Source organism: Porites lutea, chromosome 1, assembly GCF_958299795.1.
Source record: "Porites lutea chromosome 1, jaPorLute2.1, whole genome shotgun sequence".
NCBI classification, from domain to species: Eukaryota; Metazoa; Cnidaria; class Anthozoa; order Scleractinia; family Poritidae; genus Porites; species Porites lutea.
The window spans coordinates 33180816-33195815 of NC_133201.1; the positions used below are offsets into that span (position 1 = coordinate 33180816).

Here is a 15000-nt window from a genome sequence, read left to right on the forward strand (position 1 = left end):
ATGTCTCCGAGATCGTAAGAACGTCATATTTCTTCTCTAGCACCATTTCGCTTATCTCGTGAAAGTGTTGTCGGTTTTTAAGAGACTCGGTGTTGAGATTGGCTATTGTGAGTTGTTTATTATGATTTACACGCGCTGGTGACTTTGCGCTTACGATCGGCGTTACGCAGTTGGGCTTGATATGGCCACGCGAGACAACGTTCTTTTTCTTGAAACGTCTCCCGGTGCACACTGAAATCCATTCAAACCACATCAGGAATAGCTCAAATATTTCAAAACCCAGTCAAAAACAAGAAAGGTGCTAACGTGAAATAACTGGGTTTTGTTCTATATTAAGGTATTCAGGATTTAATAAACAGTGGTCCATGTGTTTGTAGGATTAGTTTATTGCGAAATCCCGATTATTTTATTTGATTCAAGGATCAGAAAAAGTGAACTGGGAAATATCTCAAAGGTGAGAAACTTGAAACAGTGCTCCATGTTTTTGTTGGGTTAGTTTATTGCGAAATTATTTATATCAGTTGTGTTCAAGAATGTCACACTCAAAGCCAAAGCAGCCGTTCGACACATTAGTTAGCGGACATTTATATTGTTACTTACAAATAAATAATTAAAGACGGTTTTGTCATTTAACACGCGTTCTATTACATTTGCATTGTTGGTTGAACTCATTGCCTAATTTCATGCCGCGCGGGAGCCTGGCACTACCGGATTTTCCCGGACTTTTTAAATTCCGGATTGAAAATGGCTTCCAAAATAGAAGGTAAAACAAAGGTCATTGCGTATAGTTGAAACGATATTAAGAGCCAGATTACTCCAGAAAGTTAAGAGCGAATGCACAGAAAAATCGAGCAAAATCGGCAAATCGTGGCCACAGCTCAAAAACTAACTTACCCTCATTTTCAGTCTTTAAAAAGGTTTTAATGAGTTTATAACACTGCTGACGTTTAAATTTCAAAATGCGGCCGACTTTGGGAATTATTTGAGATTTTCGATTTCAACGGTCAGCGGGCCTAAAATTAGCCGCCGAACTCGGGAAAATAGCCCAGTGACAGAATTGAGCTGACTTTCATAACAAGCGAATATATTGGCAATCTTCCACTTAAATCTCTAAAGCAGATATCTAACAATTTCTGAACGGCACATTTTTTAGGTTTAGAGTATAAAATATCGACGAACCAGCAGAATTTTGAAACGTAATTTGCATAATACTTATACCTGGTTTTTTGAAAACCGGGCTACTAAAAAATGTCAGTCTCTCGCACTGATTGTTAATTTGATGGCCCTTGTTACTTGAAAAGTAAAATCTCACCTCAAAAAGAAATTATTGAATACATGAGCTTCCATTTGATAGAATCGTCTGTCCTTAAGGTAACAAAAGTGAAGTTTTCCTCATTAATCTGGAAAATAAGGCATTTTAAGAAGCAAGTTTTAGTGTCCGTGTCACCGATTGCAAAGCCAATTCCCCAGTTCACCCCATTTTTAATTGAAGCTGGTCTCCCAAAAACAATCTAAGCGAACACTGCTCAACAAAACCAAGTTCTAAAACCAGTAGTTCAACTGCTTGCTGACTAGGAACATTATCAACAGAGTAGGTCATTGCTTGCATGCAAACAGCACAAACAAACTGCATAAGAGTGCAAAAACACATCAAACTTTACAACAACCCCACTCCCCTGGAATTTAACCAGGCTACCCCAAATGCATACCAGACGATAGCCCCGTATCTGTGCAACAACATGACACCCAGAGACACAACCCCCCCTTTATTTGAGGGAGACATTGAGCTTTGAAAGACAGGGGTAAGCCCAGGTACAAAAACTCAGCAAATCTGCACTCTAGCACAAAGCCTAGTCTTTACAACAACCCCACCCCCCTGGAATTTAACCAGGCTACCCCAAATGCATACCACATGATAGCCCTGTGTCTGTGCAACAACAGGACACCCAGCTAGACACAACCCCCTCTTTATTTGAGAGAGACATTGAGCTTTGAAAGACAGGGGTAAGCCCAGGTACAAAAACTCAGCAAATCTGCACTCTAGCACAAAGCATAGTCTTTACAACAACTCCACCCCCGTGGAATTTAACAGGCTACCCCAAATGCATACCACATGATAGCCCTGTGTCTGTGCAACAACATGACACCCAGCCAGACACAACCCCCTCTTTATTTGAGGGAGACATTCAACTTTGAAAGACAAGGGTAAGCCCAGGTACAAAAACTCAGCAAATTTGCACTCTAGCACAAAGCATAGTCTTTACAACAACCCCACCCCCCGGAATTTAACCAGGCTACCCCAAATGCATACCACATGATAGCCCCATGACTGATCAACAACATGACACTTAGTTTGACGGAAGCCCCCCTCAATCTGTTGTTGGGGGCAACAGCCCGTCCCTACGGGCCAGGCTGTTGCCCCCCTCGTGCAAGTTTTCTGGAATTTGCACTGATTTCTGTCAATTCCAGGAAGTTATTTGGAGCCCATGGTTAACAGGTGAGGGTGGTTAGTCCTGAAGAGCGAGATTGTTATTTTTACACTAAAAGTATCAGGGCTTTAAGCAAATTAAGTTTTGAAAGATTGCCTGCAATGTGCTGGACTTGACTTAAGATTTCAGGCAACCCGGTTTTCAAAACTCCAGGTAGACTTATAAATACAACAATTTACCGCTAAAACCAAAATCGAATTTTCTATATGGGGGAATTCTCCAAATCACCCCAAATCACGCTTACTACCCAATGAGATATAGTACTTCAACATTGTCTGAAAGTTAGTCTGGTGTTCTTGCGAACGCTTGTAAAATAGATTGATTATTTTTAGGTTATTTTGCCCCAAACAACCGCTAATTGACCCCAGGGTCAATTGACACGTGCACGTCACCTTAGTTTTATGCATCGATCTGAGCTCGTTAAAAGTGGGAAACTAACAAGATTCTTTTACTATGTACCTGCTTTAATGAAATACACGCAGTCTTCAAAAGGAGAGGCCGTTCAATGGCTAATTTCTGTTCTTGAGATCTTGTAGATTGCAGCATGGCGTCTGCGAGTGGACCTGAGTCTAGGTCTGTTTCCCGGGGTCTGTTTTCCCGTGACTGCGAAATCAGAATAACATCAAGAAATAATTCTCCCTCGAATCTTCCTAAGTGAATCAGCTTTGCAGTGCCTTACCTGAGATAAAAAGTGGGCCGAATAGCAAAACATTTCTAGCGCAATTTGGGTCCTTTGTGGAACGCAGTGTATTGCTGAGCGAAAGGTGAGTAAACAAACGTGGGAAGGTACGTTACCTTTGATTGCGTGACCAGACAGTAAACGATAGTCTCCAGCGAAAAATAGGATTCGCAAAAAATCTTGCTGATGTATATTTAACAGTTTGTTACTGTAAATTTACACCTGGTTTGTCCAGAACTTTAAACAATGCATATCTGTCCAAGAGTATATAAAATGTTTCGAAAGATCCACCCCTAAATAACTGTGGGCTGCTCTTTTTTCCCCATCACCGATGTGCACTTCCTTCACATTGTCTTTTGCATGAGGCTTGTACGCCTTTTTAACTGTTATCGACACTTAAAACTGGCCATTTAAGGCCTGGTTTAAGAACTTGACTAACTTAAAAAACCGTCGCGAACATGGGCTATTATTGTTGGACTTTGGAAGCTTTAAGCCCAAAATGATGGTGTAATCTCGAGAAATTTGCCCGGGTCTAATTATAAGACAGGGAACGGGTACTAAGAAAGGGACGGTCTCATTTAGCAACCCGTGGACAATCTGGGTATGCTTGCCTTCTGTCGCAGGGGCAACCGTTAAGGCCAGGTACGCCGCCCCCACCGGAGAGGATTGCATGGCATCCACGATCTCAGTCGCTTTTTCCACATCATGATCTTCAATTATTATGAATTATAATGCGGGCCTTGATCGTTGCCACCTTACCGGAAGTCTAATCTTCGCACTGTTAGACCATAAGAATCTCTATTATTATTCCATAAATGCACCACTGACTTTTCCTTGCTCAGCTTCCGGTAAAACGATACCCCGAAGAAAAAATAGCTTTACAACGACTCTATCCAGGCCAGAACTCCTGATATCAACAAATATAACCCACCCCCCTAAAGAGAGCAACCTTTCCCCGAACTTTTCTCTTGACGCACCCCATCCCTTCGTTAAGAAAAAGTACGAACTCAGTTCACTGGACAAAACGCCCTTGTGAATATACCAAAGCTATAGCCGTTCATCCGACAAGCAATCTCAGTTTCAACAGGTGTGGCGACGTTTCCAGTTGCTGTAAGATTAATTCGACACCTGCAACAGACACACCTCTCTATTAAGAACAGTTCGTTTGGTCCCAGGAATGCCAAAAATCATACCTTCCCTACCTCTATAATACGGACACCTCTGTAAAGCGGACAATTGGTTCTGTGCCTTTGGTGTCCGTATTAAAGAGGTTTGACTGTATTGGCATTAACAATTTCTTGCTCAGTAGAGATTACAAGATCGTTGGCCAAGGTGGCTATTCCATATTTGTTCCTACAACGTTTTACATAGCTGGCCCAAAATCCGTGTTTTTAGTTGAATTTCGACGACGCGTATCTTACTGATTTCACTCCAGGAGAGTAGAGTGAGCTTAATACCCAACGGCAAGAGCTTTCCACAAACGTCACACGCCTCTCGCCTTTCCTCGCAGGAGGCGTCTTTCACGCGCGCTGGCGTATGTCGCTAGCTCGATACTAATCCTTTCAGGGAAAAGGAACTACTCGTTGCCTAGTTTGAATTTTTTGGATAGCATATTTTCAAATGGTGCTTGCTCTTTGCACAAATTCATGTCCACCGCACGCAGTTGAAAAATACAGAAAATAAAGAGGTCTTTTGTTTTACGTCATCTGTGTCCGCGAACACGAAGTAAAAGCAAAAATATTTTGTACTTTGGTATTAACAGAGCACGGGAAATACTAGTTTCTATACACGTGTACCTAGTAGTCTCTTCAAAACTTTTCATTGGATCAATATTTTCGAGTTCACGCTTTTTAAAAATATTTCAGTCATGTGGTTAAAATCTCTAAACTGGCATTAAAACAAATTCTGACTTTTATCCGGATATGCGCATGATATCATGCAAGAACAATTATTTATGTATACATGTATGTACTATAAGAAAGCCTAACATACCCGCTATGTCACCTTTGGCTTTTTTTTATGTAGGTCGGCCTATTTGTGTTTTTTAAATAATCAGCTTAATGTCTGAATGGCTAAGCTCTTACAGTAACCGCATCTTGGATTATCAGTGAAAGCATGCACGATCTTTTAGTAGTAAAACTTAAAATTACTAGAAGAATCACTGAAAATAATAATAGACAACGTCACAAATACCTTAATACGTTTAGAGGCCATGGAGTTCCACACATAGCTCTGATAGGCATGAACATACATGAGTCTTGTGTTCCTGGAGATACTCTGCAAAGCATTGACCAGTCCTGATGGGCCATGTCTAACCAAACCCTGTAAGAGATCACTCTCTATACACTTCCCTCTGGGGATCTTTGTCAGAGTTTCTTTGGCATTCTTAGTGTCCTTCCAATGCTGACGAGCTGTTCTTAAGTCATCTGGTTCCCCATCGCGTGGATTTAGAAGGAGATCAATCGCTTCTGACCATTTGCTTAGAAGCAATGCAAGACCTGGAAGTGTTGCATTAAAAACATGTATGGTTACAGTGGTGGACCCAGGGGAGGGCCCCCCCCACCCTTACTTTTGGACCAAACTGCTCCCCCCTTATCTAAAGGTCTGGATCCGGCACTGGGTTAGAAAGTGAAGTAAGCTCCTCCCTCAAAACAGGAGAACTATTGATAGAAATGTGATGGTGAATAATAATACTATTTTAAGCCTGGTGAATAGATGAGGAAGATGTTATTCAGTCGATGACACAGGCAGTTTGGAAGAAAACATCCGAGTACGCCCAACAGGAGTCAAACCTGCAAGTAGGACCTTCTGGTTACTAGTCCCGATGCTCTACCACTGAGCCACAGAAGACTGAGCTAAGGTCACTAAACTAGGTTCATGTGACAAACATCCTACATACAGCTAGGACTAGAATATCAGTGATTTGTTACAAATAGTTATGGTGAGTCCTGGGACTCATCTTCTAAAAAATCATAAGTCCCTGTTAAAAAAAATGAATCTGAAATTAAAATATGTAACCAAACGGTTACAGTGAAACCTGTATTAAGCGGACACCCTCGGGGAATGCTGTAGTGTCCGCTTAATACAGGGTGTCCGCCTAATATAGGTTTCGATATATAATGTAAAATGAGGTGTCAAATGCCATTCAAATGAACAGTGGAAGCGTTTATAATACTCCCAGAGACTTTGACGGTAGACGTTTGCATTAATTTCTTAATCAAAGTGAACCAATTGATCATAGTACCATAAACATGAATTACAACTCAAATTTGAAGAAATTAGATGAGTGAAACAAGCTCTATACAAACAAAACGAAATAGAAAACAATCATGTACTGTGAAACTAATCAAATAAGTTCGTCAAGTCACGTTTTTTAATGTAAAAATCGAAAAATTTGTGGGTGGCAATTCGAGGCAATCTTTCGCATTTCCGGTGTCTGGCATGTTGGGTGGTGGAATTTAATTACAAGTGTCCGTTTAATACAGGTTGGCAACAATAGAAATGACCATTTCAGGTACTTTTAGGTGTCCGCGTCCGCTTAATAGAGGTGTCCGCTTAGTAAAGGTTTCATTTGAGGTAAATAAGGGAAATAAATTTGGGGACTTCGGCTACTGTCCGCTTAATAGAGGGTGTCTGCTTAATACAGTGTCCACTTAATACAGGTTTCACTGTAATCTGAAGACAGACTCCAAAACTCTTTATTTACAGTATACTGAAATTAGAATATAGTCCTTCTATTTTAAAGCACAACAAAGGCTAAGAGAAATATGCATCATTAAACAACAACCATAATTACAGGCCGGATATTTGTACAAATATACATTTTCAGATCAATTGATCAATCTTTACATCCTACGGGATACATGCCATAAATTGTTTTCTGCCTTTTGGGATTTTCATGCGTCAGGGACGCAAGACGTAGAGGTAACAATATCAGTGGAATATTGCTATGACTGAGCTCTGAGTCAGTGACACAGGCTACTTGAAAGAAAAAAATCCAAGTACCCCCTGTGACCTTCTGGTTTACTAGTCCAGATGCTGTACCAAAAAGCTACAGGAGACTCGTAAGAGCTACTTGTAAGGCCACTAAACTAGGTTCATGTAACAAACACCCTGCTTATGTTCAATGATGGGAATGTGATGGCATCCAGACTAGTAACCAAATGATGGGAATGTGATGGCATCCCGACTAGTAACCAAATGATGGGAATGTGATGGCATCCCGACTAGTAACCAGAAGGTCACAGGTTCGATTCCTAATGGAACAACTCTGTCACTATTTCTACCAAACCGCCTGTGGCATGTGTTACTGACTGAATAACATTGTTCTCAGGAGCACTATTGTGCCACAGTCACTTGGGAACAGATTCAATGCAATGTGGCATGAGGGCACAAACAGAACCCATTTTGAGGGGATTATTTTATAAGTATTACAACTTGTTCTCTCAAGGTCATTTTATTGTTTCAAGGTCATGTGACAGTGTGCAAGTGCACAGGGCAAAGTATCGCTGGTTTCCAAATGAAGTCATGGCAGCCATGTTGGTGGTCATGAACAAACTTAAATCCATTAACTTTTCATGCAAATTATTTGTAAAAAAATAGTTTCATTGACCACCAACAAGACTATCCAGTTGCCACGTGGCTACAAGGTTACAAACAAGGTGACAAACCAACTGAAGAATAAGAAAATATACTCATGCTTCTTCCCCAAATAACTAAGGCTTTTTAGCCTTCTTTCTCACCCAGGGTGGGGGAAGGGGAGGGGGGGGGGGGTGGTTAATGACATGATAATGTGGGTTAGGGTACAAGGTGCTTGTTGTCTCAAATAGAATTTGCATACATTACAGACATCTCACATATAGGTATCAATGAGGTTGTTCCTTGTGGCTGTGTGAAAGGAAATTTAAAAAAAGCAGAAGAAAAAAAAAACAACAAAACATGGTAGTTACCTATTTTATGTGTTGGAACTGACGTGGTTCCAAACCGTTGCAGACCAAAGTAGTTGATAAAACCATTGACCTTTAATGACTCCAAACTCTCCTCAATTGTACTATGATCTCCAGTAACATTGCGAAGTGTGACAATAAACTGATTTCCTGACAGAGAACCAAGTTTTAGAGGCTCTTTACAATATCTAAAGTTCCCAACACACAAATTCCTTAGGGTGCTGTTAAGATTCTGTAACTGTTCAGCCCTGACCCTGTAGACAGAGACCCACTGAGTGGTGATAGCCCTACTATCTTTTGTTCCAGCATAACCAAACATGCCTGGTTTGATCTTCAGGAGTTTGCTCAACAGGTTGATGGCATCCATAGTGTCTTTGTTTCCCTTATAAAGGACAAACCAACAATAATTCTCAAGCTCTGATGGCCACCTTGTGCCTCTTCGATTGCCAGTAGTAGTGTCTTGTTTATGGAAAAGTCTCACCGCATTTTGGCTACCAACATCAACTGTGTCACTGTCTAGAATAGACAAAAGAATTATTATGATAAGTGTTGATTCTAAAACTGTAACTCAAGGAAATATTATCGTTGCTTGCTGTGACTATAGGCTGGAAAAATGTATACATGTATGTTAAATATAAAGATGAATGACTTAATAAAATAAAGTGAACTACAGGAATTCTTTAATGTTAAGACCAAATCAAAGTACGTTATAATCATTGTATACCAGCTGGTGCTTTCAATTAAATTGACGTAGCCAGCAACTTTGAATAGAGTAACCGACTGTATCAACAACGGGCCATTAGTCCCCTTTTTCTAGGGGGGAGGGGGGGTGTCTGGGGAGTCATGTGCTACCCCAGAAAATTTTGAAATTTCAAAGCCCTACAATGCGATCTTCAGCTTTCCGGGGGCTAAACTGAGGACAAAAGACCGTGTTTTTCATTCAAGAAAATGTAGCTTTGATAATTCAACTTTTGATTTATCAGTCACAATCAATTCCTATAATGTACAAGCAATGAACAAATGATGAAAACTAAATTACATACTTTTGCACATTAACAAATTCTGCGTAAACCTTTAAAGAAACTTCTAAAAAATTGACTAAAATATAGCGTTCAAATGACTACAGCATAACGTAAAAGCAGTGGACTTTCATGAAAGAACATCATAATAGCTCTCTAGGACTACATGTAATACCTGAGCAAAAATTGATTATCATTTTTCTCATCACCAGCAGCATGCAGTTTAAATATACTAACCAATAACAAACTGATTTTTGTTAGGGTATTTCACTAAAATACTAACAAAGGAACCCTGGCTTAATTCTAAACCCTCAGTTTTTTAATGCCCCATAATTTCAATCAAAACCTTCTTCCCTTTCCTTGTCATACACTGTCCCAGATTTTTCAAACCCTCCAGAAATAGGGCTAATTTCTTTTTCCCAGAGAGGTTAAAAAAACTCAGGATTCAACGGGACTAATTTTCCCCACCATTTTCCTACCCATTTTTTGTACACGATTATGGAAGTTACACATCTGAATATAGAAAAGGTACTTCGATGAATATTATTACGAGGAGAAGGAAAATGAATGGGCATATAGAAAACATAATTAGCAGAGCATGAAAAACAGTGTACAATTGAGAAAGGTCAACTTGCTGCACTTTTCAAAAAAACGCATGAACTCTGCATTTCAAAAGCCGCCTTCACAATTTCGTTTTTTGCTGCTCTCAGTCATAATTACGATCACAAGCAATGAACCTTGAAATACAGAAACACACAAAACGGATCGAAATCCACCCATCACAAATCAATTTTGAACCTATTGAAGCAAACTTCTAATTCCTAAGGGGTTCACTTAGATGATTGACAGCAGCGAAGAACACAAAAATCAGCTGGCTTTTGAACTTCAGAATTCACATGTTTTTGGAAAGCGCAGTTAAGTGTAGAAAGGAAAGCTGGGGACATGTTAGCGAAAGCAACCTTGTCTTCATGGCCTCTCCTAGCTCTGCCGCTCCTTGCTCACTCTGAGAGGGAAAGAGATGACCCTGGGAGGGGGACAAGATTGATCAAAAAGGCTGTTGTAGTTCAATTTTGTCGTTGGTTTAATTTTTTTTCTTTATTTCAACCTGATTAACATACACCACCATACTCCAAAATAAAGCAAAATAAAATTTTCACCAAGGATAAAATTGAACCATGACAAAGGTTACCTCACTCTTACCAACCTCACCCTCACCCCCATCCCACCCTTCTCTCTGAGGGAAAAAAAAAAAGAAAAAAAATCAGTGAGAAGGAAAGAAAAGAAAATGTATATATTATTGTATATAGATACCTAAAGCTGAGAAGTTTTCCCTGATTGCACGATGAACCAATCTCCTGTGATCTTTGTCATCATCAGGTGATAATGTCACTGACATTTTCTTTTCCTCATCATCGGCAACCGTCTTGATTTTGTCTTTATCCTCTTCGCTCAAAATATCAAGATCAAATTCTTTGCTCTTCTCATTTTGAGGAACCGACCCATCTGTCAAACGCACAAGATTCCCTTTAAGATCTCGCTCGCTCACAATAAAATCAGCGTATCTTTGCTTGAGAACACCATGGAAGCCCGGAAACTGCTGACAAATTCTAGAATTCCAACGTCCTTTTCAGATACACTCACATATTTCAAACTCCCAGGTTTTGTTTTAGCAGAAACCTGACTTGGTTTCTTCTCGTCCCCATTGAAGATTTCCTCTGTTTTGTTAAGTTTATCATTTTGCACGTGTTCACTGACGTGTTGAACAGGCCAAGTCAACCATGCACTTTTTTCGGGATTTAATTTTTCTCTGCTTTCACATTGAGTCTGCTTAGTCTTCAATTCCTCATTCGCACTTTGATTCACTGTACTAGTTGACTCCAGGGATATTCTTGGACGTTTTGATTCAGGTTCAAAATTCACCCCTTGTTCATCCGCCATCTTGAAAGTGCGCCCGCAATCGATCTCACAGTCGATAATCGATAAATAGTCGATAAGTTGTCAAATTCTAAGTCCCAGTCTCCTTTCGGCTACACGCTGGCTTCACTCCCAAGGTGCCCTCTCTAGTTTCGTCTCGTTTATTTTTAAGATCATGTCCGCCTCTGAGAATTCCACAATGAAAGCAGTTCTTTATAAGCCTGGAGGTGTGGAAAACTTATATACGGGTACAGTGGCGAAGCCTTCAGCAGAGAAAACTCAAGTATTAATCCGCGTTCGCTACTCAGCAATTAACCGAGCTGACACATTGCAGCGTCAAGGTCTCTACCCCCCTTTGCCAGGGGAATCTGAAATCTTAGGATTGGAAGTCTCTGGTTTGATAGAGGAGGTGGGCGATGAATGTGTTGGAAAATGGAAGTAAGTTCTTATGTAAAGCAGCTGGGAGATTAAACAAAACCAATCACCGGAATGATCAGAAAGCTTGTTGCTATATTTAGGCTACTCTTCAAAATACCCGCGGGAAATAAACTTGGGCGTCACAAAACTGGAACAAATTTAAGCGGCTAACGACAATTTTTGACCTATTAAGATAATACTATTTCACTAGTTCACTTGATTTCTCGCAATGGAAGACGTTGTCAAAAATAATACCATCCTAGTCAGACTGTCCAAATGAGAGGTAGATTGGACGTACTAGTGTTACCCATTGTAATCCCGGGAATGTAATGTTTGCATAATTGTCATTAGATAATTGGGTTGGAATCTAGGAGTCATATCATAAATAGCTGGCATGTGAGCGTCTGGGTAAGTGTATTCCGTGTGGAACTACACTCCAACTGCCGACAATAAACAGTCGATCACAGGTCTACATTCACCTTGACAATCATATGTCCACCCCCTGACAAATCAAGTCTGGTGAGAGCCTAGATCTCCTGGGATCCACCTCAATCGACTCTCGATATGGCTACGCATATCGAGTTCCTTTTTTTAGTATCTAATTGCACTGAAATGACTACAGTGTAGTTTGTATCAGTATGATCCAGTGTGGAGAAGCATTGATGCATAAATGTGCGGTGATGCGGTGAAAGCACCGTAACAATAGAGAAAACGGGTGACTTTTGTCTAACTCTGGCTGAAATGTGATGAAGCAGATTATTATAGTTGAAGGGTTCAACCAGTAATCATTTTCACAAATAAAGGGAAGTAAAAGAGAAAGAAAATAAGTTGCAGATTTCAACACTGAATCGGGTCTTTTGCGCTACCGAGTAACTGTTGTAGTTTGAAAAACTGGGCATTAGTAAAATTTCGAGATCGGAGCACAGATCTTATTCCAGAATAAGGATTAAATATAAAGATGATGAAGAAGTTATATAAAGGAGATGTCTTAACTACATGTTTAGTCGCTTTTTTCGCTGAATTTCTAGCAGAATCAGTTGCAGACATGTTGCGTTCCAAAACTTACCGCCGGTATGAGTCCGCCATTGTCTTTGTTTAAAATTCTTCCACTGAGAAAAAAATGCTGCACTGTTATTTCACATCGTGACTGCAAACAGTCTTTTATTTTTCTTCTTTTTTAATTCGCAAAATTTTACTTTTCCCTCACCGTGCGTGGCTCTGAGGTAAGAAGGCCACCCGCATTATTTCACTAAGAAATTTCACGTCTGTCTAGGATCACCCACCCTAATAATTAATTGTGCACGCAAGGGCCAGGCCGTGTTCTTTTTCAGTTCATTATTACTTCGTTCATTGTGTTGATTTCATTTTCACACTCCAGTGATAAATATAATTATGAGCAAAACCCTTATTCCTTTTATTTTTATTTTCGCCATTGTCTAATTTACCTGAGAAGCAAGACAAGGCCATGCCTTAATTGGCTTCTTGGCTCGCTGATAACAAAACGAGCTGTAGCAGCTGTAAAGCAAACATAACCACACCGGTGATGGCTACGAGCGTATGGCAAAAAAATCACTAGGCTCATAATTCCTGGTGTGCGTTAACCTGCGATCGGGCGTCCTTTTGTCGGGGATAGCGCGAAAGTCGGCGGACGGGTAAAGGGGAAAAAGAACGCCCCTTTTTGCCTCGCCTAAGGACCGCCTGATCGTAGGTTGGGTCTGCAAGTATTTGCTAAAAACGGAAAAAACCGGGCCTGGATGTGCGTGAACGGAGAAGTAATATTTAAGGGTTTCTCAGTTATCATTTCCGAGCCACCTCAAGCGAGAAGTTTACTCTAAAACGGCCTCACACTTCAGTTCTCGTATATCTCTCTGTAATCGCTTCTATCGTCTAAACGCGACGCGACTTTACGACGGAGACGGCACCGACAACGTCAAAAAGCGATAGGTTTGTTGAGCAAAAACAACAATTTTGAACGTGCATCACTCTTTTTTCTATATTTCTGGCTGTCACTGCACGACTACGACGTGAAAATGCCTAATTTTACGTTTCATGGAGTACACGTAAACAAGCGACGAAGAATTTGCGTTTCACCTTCCAAACTTAAAGGAGGTCCCAAAGAAATCAACTTCAGGGAAATTCCCAACATTTGACATTTTCAGCGAACTGGAATAAAGGCGACAAATTGAGAAAAAACGCGAATTCACCATTTTTAAAGTGATGTTCTCGCTGCGGTCGCCGTCGTCGATGCAAAAACTCCCTATTAGCGAGCTTAAAAACGACGGCGATGGCTACACGAAAACGTCATCACTTAAAAAGTGAAATCACGCTGCTTCAAACTTTATCGCGCTTATTCCATCTCGTTCAGTTCGTCGAATGCTGGCGGCAAAATTTCTTGAGTTGAACTCTAAAAGACTGTATCGAAGTTCAGGAAAAGAAAAAGAAAGGCGGTTTCTTGTGTTCAAGTCCTCCACAAAACGTTGAATTGGGCAGTTTCACGTTGCAGTCGTGCGGTGACGGCAAAAGGAATTATGTACAAACTGGGAAGAACGTATCTCTCCCTCGGTGTGACGCTTAAGTTAAGCCGGCTGCTCGGTGCAGTTGGAAACTTACTCCCTTCTGGCCTCATAGCGCAGTCGGCAAGGAACTTATAATCCGGACGTCGTTTGCCTCGCCTGTTCTCTAAATCCCTTTCAGGGTAGGGCTAAGGCTTGGTTGCGCCTATGGTCATATGGGTTTTACTCTATCTTCAGCTTTCTTTTAACTTGAGAGGTTTAATTCTAACATAAGGGTCTAAGGGAAAGTTAAGTCAATGGCAGGTGATACGGAATTGATCAACGATGCCTTTCTCGGTTATCTATAGACCCGACTACAGGTGTGGTGTCGGAGTTGTACTCTTCCCTTAACCTTTTAAACCCTAAGAGTGATCAGCATCAAATTTCTCCTTGTAATATCAATGCTTGGTAAAACAGATTGGTCATGAGAATTACGGACATGATCACACAAGGTGAATTTGCTTGATATTTTATCAACTTCTCCCCACTACTTCTGTAGGAAATGATCAGGGGTAACAAATGAGAATTCAGATTTTGATCTCAGGGTTTAAAGGGTTAAGTTTCCCTCACAATCCCCTAGCCAGGCCAAACCAAGTGAATTTGTTCCGGTCTCATCCTAAGCATTGCGCGCAGGTCTTTCTTCGCATTTAACCAGCAACCATGAAAGAGAGAAACAGTAACAACGATAGTTATAGTTCGCGAAGTTTTACAGACTTTTCGTCACCATTCAAATGCCAGAAAAATCTCTCGCGACTTTTCGTTTCTGACATATCACTCTCAAACCTTTAAAAATTTTGAGGCCCTCTTTGTGTTGTTGGTTTATCGCTCCTTTTGTTCTTCGTCAAAAGTTGAAAAAACGAGGGATGCTCTATTGCCCGCTCAGAAAGCATGACCCCGCGACTACAATTATAGTCATTCACTCTATTAACTGAACATAGCCCTTCTTTCCTTAGCTTCACAAAGTAATTTTAGGCACTGTTACGA

At 40.6% G+C, this 15000-nt stretch overlaps 2 pseudogenes; one reads left to right on the forward strand and one right to left on the reverse strand.

Annotated features, from left to right (window-relative positions):
• LOC140928235 (pseudouridylate synthase 7 homolog) overlaps positions 1-11273 on the reverse strand; it is a 93832-nt pseudogene extending 82559 nt beyond the window's left edge.
• Positions 11118-15000, forward strand: part of LOC140928245 (quinone oxidoreductase PIG3 pseudogene) — a 5696-nt pseudogene continuing 1813 nt past the window's right edge.